The following is a 12,879-nucleotide window of genomic DNA, read 5'->3' on the forward strand; positions in this document are numbered from 1 at the left end:
AAAGCAAGAAGTCTCTTGTGTCCCCAACACACCTAATAGGTGCACTAGTTCGGCGAAGAGATAGTGAAATACAGGTGGTATGAATATATATGAGCAGATTGCAACGGCACCGGAAAAGTGCTTTGCCCAGGACAAGTAAACAAGCAGTAGTAACACAAGTAAAACAAGTAAACAAGCAGCGATAGCGATATTTAGGAACAAGGCCTAGGGATCATACTTTCACTAGTGGACACTCTCAACATTGATCACATAACGTAATAGATAAATGCATACTCTACACTCTCTTGTTGGATGATGAACACATTGCGTAGGATTACACGAACCCTCAATGCCGGAGTTAACAAGCTCCACAATTCAATGTTCATATTTAAATAACCTTAGAGTGCATGAAAGATCAACACAACTAAACCAAGTACAAACGTAGCATGCACACTGTCACCTTCACGCTACGAAAGGAGGCATAGATCACATCAATACTATCATAGCAATAGTTAACTTCATAATCTACAAGAGATCATAATCATAGCCTACGCTAAGTACTAACACGGATGCACACACTGTCACCATTACACCGTGCAGGAGGAATAAAACTACTTTAATAACATCACTAGAGTAGCACATAGATAAATTGTGATACAAAACACATTGCAATCATAAAGAGATATAAATAAGCACTTCACTATGCCATTCATAACAGTGAATAAGTATTCCGTGAAATATAGCCTAAGAGACCCACACGGTGCACACACTCGTCACCTTTACACACGTGGGACAAGGAGTCTCCGGAGATCACATAAGTAAAATTCACTTGACTAGCATAACGACATCTAGATTACAAGCATCATCATATGAATCTCAATCATGTAAGGCAGCTCATGAGACTATTGTATTGAAGTACATAGGAGAGAGATTAACCACATAGCTACCGGTACAGCCCCGAGCCTCGATGGAGAACTACTCCCTCCTCATGGGAGACAACAGCGTTGATGGAGATGGCGGTGATGTCGATGGAGGAGCCTTCCGGGGGCACTTCCCCGTCCCGGCGGCGTGCCGGAACAGAGACTCCTGTCCCCCAGATCTTGGCTTCGCGATGGCGGCGGCTCTGGAAGGTTTCTCGTACCGTGGCTTTTTCGTATCGAGGTTTTAGGTCCAGGGGCTTTATATAGGCGAAGAGGCGGTGTCAGAAGGTCGAAGGGGCACCGACACTATAGGGGGGCGCGGGCCCCCCCTTGGCCACGCCGGCCTAGGGTTTGGTGGGCCTGTGCCCCCTCTCTGGCGGTTCTCGGGTGTTCTGGATGCTTCCGGGCAAAATAGGAACCTGGGCGTTGATTTCGTCCAATTCCTAGAATATTTCGTTACTAGGATTTCTGAAACCAAAAACAGCTAGAAAACAGAATCGGCACTTCGGCATCTTGTTAATAGGTTAGTTCCGTAAAACGCATAATTATGACATAAAGTGTACATAAAACATGTAGATATCATCAATAATGTGGCATGGAACATAAGAAATTATCGATACGTCGGAGACGTATCAGCATCCCCAAGAGCAGGTAAACGATAAACAAAGATAATTTCTGGAGTGACATGCCATCATAAACTTGATCATACTATTGTAAACACATGTAATGAATGCAGCAATCCAAACAATGTATATGACATGAATAAACAAGTGAATCATATAGCAAAGACTTTTCATGAATAGTACTTAAAGACAAGCATCAATAAGTCTTGCATAAGAGTTAACTCATAAAGCAATAATTCAAAGTAAAGGCATTGAAGCAACACAAAGGAAGATTAAGTTTCAGCGGTTGCTTTCAACTTGCAACATGCATATCTCATGGATATTGTCAACATAGAGTAATATAATAAGTGCAATATGCAAATATGTAGGAATCAATGCACAGTTCACACAAGTGTTTGCTTCTTGAGGTGGAGAGAAATAGGTGAACTCGACTCAACAATAAAAGTAAAAGAATGGTCCTTCAAAGAGGAAAGCATCGATTGCTATATTTGTGCTAGAGCTTTGATTTTGAAAACAAGAAACAATTTTGTCAACGGTAGTAATAAAGCATATGTATCATGTAAATTATATCTTACAAGTTGCAAGCCTCATGCATAGTATACTAATAGTGCCCGCACCTTGTCCTAATTAGCTTGGACTACCGAATCATCGCAATGCACATGTTTTAACCAAGTGTCACAAAGGGGTACCTCTATGCCGCCTGTACAAAGGTCTAAGGAGAAAGCTCGCATTGGATTTCTCGCTATTGATTATTCTCAACTTAGACATCCATACCGGGACAACATAGACAACAGATAATGGACTCCTCTTTTATGCATAAGCATGTAGCAACAATTATTTTTCTCATTTGAGATTGAGGATATATGTCCAAAACTAAAACTTCCACCATGGATCATGGCTTTAGTTAGCGGCCCAATGTTCTTCTCTAACAATATGCATGCTCCAACCATAAGGTGGTAGATCGCTCTTACTTCAGACAAGACGAACATGCATAGCAACTCACATGAAATTCAACAAAGAGTAGTTGATGGCGTCCCCGGGAACATGGTTATCGCACAACAAGCAACTTAATAAGAGATAAAGTGCATAAGTACATATTCAATACCACAATAGTTTTTAGGCTATTTGTCCCATGAGCTATATATTGTAAAGGTGAAGAATGGAAATTTAAAGGTAGCACTCAAGCAATTTACTTTGGAATGGCGGAGAAATACCATGTAGTAGGTAGGTATGTTGGACACAAATGGCATAGTGGTTGGCTCAAGTATTTGGATGCATGAGAAGTATTCCCTCTCGATACAAGGTTTAGGCTAGCAAGGCTATTTGAAACAAACACAAGGATGAACCGGTGCAGCAAAACTCACATAAAAGACATATTGTAAACATTATAAGACTCTACACTGTCTTCCTTGTTGCTCAAACTCAATACTAGAAATTATCTAGACCTTAGAGAGATCAAATATGCAAACCAAATTTTAGCATGCTCTATGTATTTCTTCATTAATGGGTGCAAAGCATATGATGCAAGAGCTTAAACATGAGCACAACAATTGCCAAGTATCACATTATCCAAGACATTATAGCAAATTACTACATGTATCATTTTCCAATTCCAACCATATAACAATTTAACGAAGAAGAAACTTCGCCATGAATACTATGAGTAGAAACTAAGGACATACTTATCCATATGCAACAGCGGAGCGTGTCTCTCTCCCACACAAAGAATGCTAGGATCCATTTTATTCAAACAAAATAAAAACTAAAACAAACCGACGCTCCAAGCAAAGCACATAAGCTGTGATGGAATAAAAATATAGTTTCAGGGGAGGAACCTGATAATTTGTCGATGAAGAAGGGGATGCCTTGGGCATCCCCAAGCTTAGACGCTTGAGTATTCTTGATATATGCAGGGGTGAATCACCGGGGCATCCCCAAGCTTAGAGCTTTCACTCTCCTTGATCATGTTGTATCATCTCCCTCTCTTGATCCTTGAAAACTTCCTCCACACCAAACTTAGAACAACTCATTAGAGGGTTAGTGCACAATCAAAATATACATGTTCAGAGGTGACATAATCATTCTTAACACTTCTGGACATTGCACAAAGCTACTGAAAGTCAATGGAATCGAAATATCCATCGAACATAACAAAACTGGCAATGCGAAATAAAAGGCAGAATCTGTCAAAAACAGAACAGTTCGTATTTACGAATTTTATTGAGGCACCAGACTTGCTCAAATGAAAATGCTCAAATTGAATGAAAGTTGCGTACATATCTGAGGATCACTCACGTAAATTGGCTTAATTTTCTGAGTTACCTACAGAGAATTTAGTCCAGATTCGTGACAGCAAAGAAATCTGTTTCTGCGCAGTAATCCAAATCTAGTATGAACTTTTCTATCAACGACTTTACTTGTCACAACAAAACACTAAACTAAGATAAGGAGAGGTTGCTACAGTAGTAAACAACTTCCAAGACACAAAATAAAAACAAAGTACTGTAGCAAAATAACACATGGGTTATCTCCCAAGAAGTTCTTTTCTTTATAGCCATTAAGATGGGCTCAGCAGTTTTAATGACGCACTCGCAAGAAATAGTATTTGAAGCAAAAGAGAGCATCAAGAAGCAAATTCAAAACACATTTAAGCCTAACATGCTTCCTATGAAAAGGAATCTTGTAAATAAACAAGTTCAAGAAGCATAATGCAACAAGCATAGAAAGATAAAACAAGTATAGCTTCAAAAATTTCAGCACATAGAGAGGTGTTTTAGTAACATGAAAATTTCTACAACCATATTTTCCTCTCTCATAATAACTTTCAGTAGTGTCATGAGCAAACTCAACAATATAACTATCAAATGAAACATTCTTATCATGAGTCTCATGCATAAAATTATCATTTCTCTCCACATAAGCATAGTAAATTTTATTAGTAATAGTGGGAGCAAATTCAACAAAGTAGCTATCAAATATAGGAGGCATATTGTAATCATAATCAAATTTATCCTCCATAGAAGGTGGCAACAAAAGTCTACTATCATTATAATCATCATAAATAGGAGGCAAAGTATCATCAAAGTAAATTTCCTCCTCAATGCTTGCGGGACTAAAAAGATCATGCTCATCAAAACCAGCTTCCCCAAGCTTAGAATTTTCCATAGCATTAGCAACAATAGTGTTCAAAGCATTCATATTAATAACATTCCCATTAGTATGCATATAAAGTTCCATGGGTTTTTTAATTCTCTCTTCAAACACATCATGTCCCAATTCAAGATAAAGTTCATAAAGATCTCTCATATTTTTGTTGTTTTCCATTATGCCTAACTAGTGTAAACAAGAAACAAAAAGTTGCAATTGCAGGATCTAAAGGAAATAGCTTCGAGCACAAATACAATGGAGCCAGAAAAGTACTGTTACCTGGAACCGAAGTATGAGTGCCTTTTACCTTTCCTCCCCGGCAACGGCGCCAGAAAATAGCTTGATGTCTACGCCCCCTCCTTTCCCTGTAGACAGTGTTGGGCCTCCAAGAGCAGAGGTTTGTAGAACAGCAGCAAGTTTTCCCTTAAGTGGATCACCCAAGGTTTATCGAACTCAGGGAGGAAGAGGTCAAAGATATCCCTCTCATGCAACCCTGCAACCACAAAGCAAGAAGTCTCTTGTGTCCCCAACACACCTAATAGGTGCACTAGTTCGGCGAAGAGATAGTGAAATACAGGTGGTATGAATATATATGAGCAGTTGCAACGGCACCAGAAAAGTGCTTTGCCCAGGACAGTAAACAAGCAGTAGTAACACAGTAAAACAGTAAACAAGCAGCGATAGCAGTATTTAGGAACAAGGCCTAGGGATCATACTTTCACTAGTGGACACTCTCAACATTGATCACATAACAGAATAGATAAATGCATACTCTACACTCTCTTGTTGGATGATGAACACATTGCGTAGGATTACACGAACCCTCAATGCCGGAGTTAACAAGCTCCACAATTCAATGTTCATATTTAAATAACCTTAGAGTGCATGAAAGATCAACACAACTAAACCAAGTACTAACGTAGCATGCACACTGTCACCTTCACGCTACGAAAGGAGGCATAGATCAAATCAATACTATCATAGCAATAGTTAACTTCATAATCTACAAGAGATCATAATCATAGCCTACGCCAAGTACTAACACGGATGCACACACTGTCACCATTACACCGTGCAGGAGGAATAAAACTACTTTAATAACATCACTAGAGTAGCACATAGATAAATTGTGATACAAAACACATTGCAATCATAAAGAGATATAAATAAGCACTTCACTATGCCATTCATAACAGTGAATAAGTATTCTCGTGAAATATAGCCTAAGAGACCCACACGGTGCACACACTCGTCACCTTTACACACGTGGGACAAGGAGTCTCCGGAGATCACATAAGTAAAATTCACTTGACTAGCATAACGACATCTAGATTACAAGCATCATCATATGAATCTCAATCATGTAAGGTAGCTCATGAGACTATTGTATTGAAGTACATAGGAGAGAGATTAACCACATAGCTACCGGTACAGCCCCGAGCCTCGATGGAGAACTACTCCCTCCTCATGGGAGACAGTAGCGTTGATGGAGATGGCGGTGGTGTCGATGGAGGAGCCTTCCGGGGGCACTTCCCCGTCCCGGCGGCGTGCCGGAACAGAGACTCCTGTCCCCCAGATCTTGGCTTCGCGATGGCGGCGGCTCTGGAAGGTTTCTCGTACCGTGGCTTTTTCGTATCGAGGTTTTAGGTCCAGGGGCTTTATATAGGCGAAGAGGCGGCGTCAGAAGGTCGAAGGGGCGCCGACACTATAGGGGGCGCGGGCCCCCCCTTGGCCGCGCCGGCCTAGGGTTTGGTGGGCCTGTGCCCCCTCTCTGGCGGTTCTCGGGTGTTCTGGATGCTTCCGGGCAAAATAGGAACCTGGGCGTTGATTTCGTCCAATTCCGAGAATATTTCGTTACTAGGATTTCTGAAACCAAAAACAGCAGAAAACAACAACTGGCACTTCGGCATCTTGTTAATAGGTTAGTTCCAGAAAACGCATAATTATGACATAAAGTGTACATAAAACATGTAGATATCATCAATAATGTGGCATGGAACATAAGAAATTATCGATATGTCGGAGACGTATCAAGCACTTGTACTGTACATCTTCAACCTCTGGCCAAGGCCAAGTTCATCACTAAAGATACCGGAATCCATCCGGAACTCATCCCATCTTTACCAAAACCCTCCCCCGAGTCCTCTAGCGCACATTCGGCCCCAACTTAAGACATCCCATGGCATCTATCTGTTCGCCACGACGACAGTTGGCGCCCACCGTGGGGCCAGCAGCTGCGCTTGCTGGAGTTCATATTCGGGCGGGCCTCCTCACCATCACCGGCGAGCGTGTCGTCACCGCGCTCGTCGGCCGCGTCTTCTCCACGGACTTCATCAACGACAACACGGGCTGCTTCGCCAACGGAGGTAAGTTCCCCAAGAACGGCCGAGTCATCGAGTTCGGGAGCTTCCGCGTCTACTACGGCACCGTCCCCGAGCGCCAGTGCCTCTCGCCGGTGCTGGTGGCTCCGGACCCGCCAAGGTCTGCGCTTCGCAGCGGCCACGCCGCCAGCTGCGTCGAAGTGCTGGTGATTGGCGCGGCTGACGCCGGCAAGGGAGCTGCGGCGGAAGGCTCGGGACAGACGAAGTCCACGCGCACGACCAAGCCACCGACCGAGCGCAACCAGGAGGTTGCGGGTGCATCCACAGTGCCACCGGAGACTCCTCTTCAAGCGGCCATGAGCGTGCTGGCGACGCCCATCGCGCAGAACATCGATCCGGCAGCGGCTCAGGCGGAGCTGGATGCACAGCGCCAGAAGTTGCTCTCTGGGGGCGCGGACATCCTCCGGGCGCAGCGCGAGCTGAACCTAACCCTACGTGAGTATAACGCTGCCCATGGATTTGCTTCTGTTAGCGCTCATGCGGCTAGAGTACCGGAAAACCGTCTTAAACCTCGCAACCTAGATCAGGATCTGCGTAAGAAAGTTCTTGCCGGAAAGAGTACCTCTGCATCGCTGAGCATTGCAGAGAAACCTAAGTACAGCAGTCTGGATAAAACCATAAAAGCTGCTAGGGCTGCAGTAGAGCTATATGAATCACTTACCGGAGATGCTTTAGCAAAACAGCAGGATCGTGTTAGAGAGTTTCTTGACATGATTCAGGAACAAAATGCTGAGCAGCTTGCTAAGGTAAACAAAGTTGCGGCTTTGAAATCTGTGCGTTCTACAAAGAATGTCGGAAGTAAATCCCATGGGCAGGCATCGTCCCCCCATCCGGACAAGAGAAAAGAAAAAGAAGTGAATGCGTAGCAAATGACTGTGTACGATCCGGTACTTATCGTAAAACAACAAGCCGGGCGGCACGAGGCATGCATGGACCTAGTACTACATATGGGGATCCATCGAAAACGCAGCTCATGTTTCCGGTCATCGACAACCTCCTTTATGAACCGTTTCCAACACCTACCCTGCAAATATAATGAATAAAAGAGTTATTAATTACTTGATATAATGAAATGAATGAACGAGGCCGATATAGTAAGATAATGATTGAAATTACCTCTAGAGCATAAAAATGATTTTGTTGTAGTCCCGAGGGTCTTTATCTAATTAGTCCATGATATCAACTTTTCCATCATCAACTTGAATGATTAGCAGGAAGATGCGCACATTTATATATGCAAGCATGCATAACTCATCATTTACACTTAACATCGAGTAGGCAAAATAGAATGTGTACAAAAAAGTAACACTCACTTGAAGTTGTAAGAAAATAGTATTTCCGTTCTGGAATTTTGTTTAGTTAAACATCTTAGCAAGTTAGCCTAAGTGTCCTTTACGTGGTCTCGTACCGTAACAAAATTAACGGTATATGGGTCAATGAACCCAATGTCATAGATTCTCCAACTTCTGCATTTGAGAATCTTCATTCTGCATAATAGTGTACAAAAGAATATAGTGAGGATAATTACAAGCAATGAACAAGCTGAGTAGTTGGAGGGGACATGCATATGCATGTCTTGTGTGATCGTCGGTGTGTATGGATGCTTGTTGCAGGTGAATCGTCCCGCGCAGGTGCATGCATGTTTGCCGGGAAGAAACGCATTGTCCATTGGGGCATCATCAGCAACGTGAACGAGGACCTCCAGATCGGCAACGTCACCATCCCCGAGTACTGGACTCACCTATCTCTCTAGAACTGGCAGCGGTACGGTGACGGGAATGAGAACGAGTTGCCGCTGGAGTCCGTTGGCGACTACACGCGGGAGTACGCCTTCCTTAAGTTATCAGAAGGAAAGGCATGGAAATTTTTTTTTTGCGAGAAAACCCTGATCATATTAAACCGCGGTTCGTACAGAACAGTCCAGAAAAAACAAAGAAAATACAATAAGGTCCTTCTGAACCCCAACACCGGAGACGGCAACGAGAACGTCGCGCCGGCGCGCCGCCGCACGAACTCCCCAAAGCCTTGGATCGGGAGACACCCCTGCACGGACGGGAAGTCGACGCCACTCGGCTCCGCAGAGCCTCCGCCCTGCGCCGCCACCGCCGTCGATGCGGTCACCATGAACAGCAGCCTTCATCTTATTCTTCACCCAGATCCGCCGTCGCAAGATCTGGCCGGGGCAGAGAGCACGGTGCGAATCCTCCGATTCGCGGGTGCGTGGCAAGCAGGTGCGCCACCACGGAGCTCCACGAGCGCCGTCGCCGAAGAAGACGCCCACCTGCACCAAAAGCAACGCCGGCGGCCCCAGCTTCTCCTCAGCGCCGCCGGTTGAAGCCCCAAAAGAGCCTACCATATCTACACACGTGAGGCGGGGATCCCCCACCCTCCCGCCGCCGGAGCGGCCGGCGGAGGGCGAGGGATCCTTCAGATCGACGGCGAGGTGGTGGATCGACTGGGAGGTTGAAAAAATCGCCCCTCTCACAGAGTGACGGGGAAGGGGAGGAAAAGGCATGGAAATTGGGAGGAGCTAACTAATGTACCTACGAATACAAGCCCTTGCGAGTCACGCCCACGCAACATATATACTGGCCGGCGTAGGATGGATCAAGGCATGGACGGGCACCAAGCCTGGCCGTCTAGCCGGCTGGGATCTCAGGGTCGTGCGCCGCAAGTAGTCTCGCGTGAACTGAAGTAGATCACCATCAGGGAAGGGATCGGGTAGGAGGTCGGTTCCTCTGTAGAGGCGCCGCCGGGGAGCGATGTGGTGGCGGCGCTAGGTTTTCACATCTCGATTGGGCTCGTGGTGATGCTAGAGAAGTGGGGAGGTTTTTTTCCTTTGGGTTGGGTTTTCTTAAGTTTTTTCAGCGGTGTATTTCAGGAGAATGGGACGATTTGGCCGACGTCTCAAACAACGTCTCTACCTGACATACAGTCCTATACATAGAGATGAAAACAATAACGTCTTAGAAAAGACGTCTATATATGTCCATTTTCTTGTAGTGTGCCTTCGTGGTGGTGGTGAAGCCGCCCATCCAGGCAAGTTCTAGAGTTCTTCATCCGGGGAAGACGACGATGCCCACCTATTGAGGTCCTCGTCATGTTCTCCTTCGTCGGAGGTTAGGGTGTTTCTTTCCCGTCATCAATGTAAGTCAAACATTTAAAAAAAATATGCTCTCGCATAGGCATGCTGCTTTGGTTATGTCCCTTTGTCCTGACACTACTAGAAAATGGACATTGCTTTTCCTCTAAGATGGGCCACCACTATCAAATGCAAGATCTTACTGCTGCTGAGATGCCCTTTGCTAGCTAACTGTGTCTAGTTGCTCCTGCTGCCGCATTAATACGTGTTCCAATTCATCATTCTTTCTTTCTATCTTCTGGAACTGGTATGCCTCCTGTTGCTTTTTTCTCTAACGGCTTCTATAACTACCATTCCACTCGAAAGACCCGGTCCTCCACCGGACATCGGCGTCTTTGGCTCGTGTTCGTCCTAGGTGTTCAGGATTGCCGAGGGCGGGTGTCAGCTCATCGTTCACTCTCTTAGGCTGGAATGTACTCGCTCGAACATCGGTTATTGCATTAACAAGGTCTTCGATGGGTTTTTTCAATTTGTTTCTTTCCAATAATACACTGCCATGTTTGTGGGTGCAATGATCCCACATGGCCACATGATTAGCAAAATATAGTGAAAGCTCTGCACATTCATGTCCATCTTTCACTGTATTTAACAAGTTGTTTCACTGTCGATCAATAATATAGTATAACTTGCATCTTTCAGTTACTTAAACACTTGCTTAACCCATGAGACTTTGTTCAGACTACTCTGGAAAAAAAATGGATCGGCAGGTGTTATCATCGGATTTTAACCAAGTCAGGAGATGGGCTGTGATTGAGATGGGCTTAGAGGATATGCACGTAAAATATTTCTTAATCGGCCTCGTACGAGAGTTTGGGCTAGATTGCCCGTGTATTTGTACATTATGGTAGATTTAGAATTAAGAGATAGAGTTTAGCTCGTACGCAGTTAGGTTTATTTCCCAAGTTAGAAAGTCTACGGACTATAAATATGTACCTAGGGTTATTGAGAAAGGAGGACGATCACGTTCGCAACAAACCAATCTAGGCGCATAGCCACCCCTTGTTTCGAGTGTTTCTTCCGGGTAAGCGTCATGCTGCCCAGATCGCATCTTGCGATCTGAGCAGCATAAAGTTTATTCGTTGTTTGTGTGTTGCTCGTACTGAAGCCTTATTGATGGCGAGCAACGCCGTTACCATAGATGTGTTAGGGCTAGCATTGATACTTCCTTGATGTATTTGCTTAGTTATGCTATCCCTAGATATCTAGCCGCCTTTACACCTATTTTAGGTGTAAGGGCAACATCTTGCTTAGTCTTTATTTAGTAGATTTGATCTGTCATGGTCGTTCCTTGCTTCCCAAGGATTAGTTTGATATCTGCATAGTCAGGCCTTGCAAACGAGTTGAATGATCCAGTAGTGCATTAGGTATGGTTTGCCGATCCTAGAGGAGTTGTTCCGGGAATCAACTCAATGTTGGTTTTTAGGCCTTTTCTAGGACTAGTTTTCCGTTATCTTTCGTATCTGCCAGGCTCAACTACGTGTAGGACGTTCCAGTTATGCGGTGAAAACCCTAGATCGTCGTAGATCGTTTTAACTTAATATTGATCAAGCAGGACCACCATGTTATCGTAGATCCAATACGAATCATGGGTGGATCGGCTCCTTGAGCCGATTCACAGGATAACCTGAGAGCCGATCGAGGCTCGTATTTGATGTTTACGTGTCTGCCATGCAGGAAATTAATCGAAGCAATCCATCACCTTCCTGACCAGGTATAGGTGAGGTGGCACACCCTCGCACCAGCCAGGACGTGTGCCGGAGCATTGCGGGCCGTCGCCCGAGGGACCAGGGCCCACCAGCAGTTCTGGGAGCCTCCCGGCTCTTCGTGTTGCTCGTCGCTGCTCGCCGGTGGGTTTTGGCAGGCAACACATTCTGGCACGCCCGGTGGGACATTCTACATCAACTGCTTCAACATCTGCACCGGAGATGGTGGAAGAACCGGTCACGTACGAAGATCTGACTGAGGAGCACATGAAGAAATACGATGAGATTAAAGCTCTCTTCGAAGCCGACCTCATCGGCTCTTTCGAGAGGACCCGTAGACATGGCATTAGATGGAAAGGGTTCTCACCTGAAGGCGCTCTCGATGAAGTGGATTTGTCTACCTCTTCAGAAGAATGCACCAGAGCTCTGCGCCAGGAAATTAATTACATGGTGGCTCATTCTCTACACCGTCATTCTGAGAGCCTGGTGAACGCTTTCGAGCGCGTTGCGGTTCGCGTGGTCCAGGAAATCATGAAGCATCAGTACTCTCCGTCAGGACCTACCCTAGGGACTCACCAAGGAGAAATACCATTCCAGACCAGACCGCAGCTGCCATTCTCGCTAGCAGCTCCAGAGCCGCCGGGTTCACCGGCGTACGTCGTCTACAAGATTGGAGGCGATCCTTGTGATTACCAGTTCCTGTATGAACCACCTAAAGAAATCCCGCACGGGTACATGTGCACGTACGTGCCGGACTGCAATAACTTGGCGCGCACGAACCAGATTGCAGCAGGAGGGATTTCTGGAACAGCAGGAGGGATCTCTGGAGTGGACACCGAGAAGCAGGCGTGGCTAGCTAAATATGCCACCGCAACGAGTCATCAAAGCTCGGCCCCTGCAGCTCATACCGTGGACCAAATCAGTGCAATCTTGAGAGACCAGTTCGGCATGGTGCCAAAAAGGAGGGCAATCGGCTATTCCAAG

The sequence above is a fragment of the Lolium rigidum genome, chromosome 6 (assembly GCF_022539505.1).
Source record: "Lolium rigidum isolate FL_2022 chromosome 6, APGP_CSIRO_Lrig_0.1, whole genome shotgun sequence".
In the NCBI taxonomy this organism is placed as follows: domain Eukaryota; kingdom Viridiplantae; phylum Streptophyta; class Magnoliopsida; order Poales; family Poaceae; genus Lolium; species Lolium rigidum.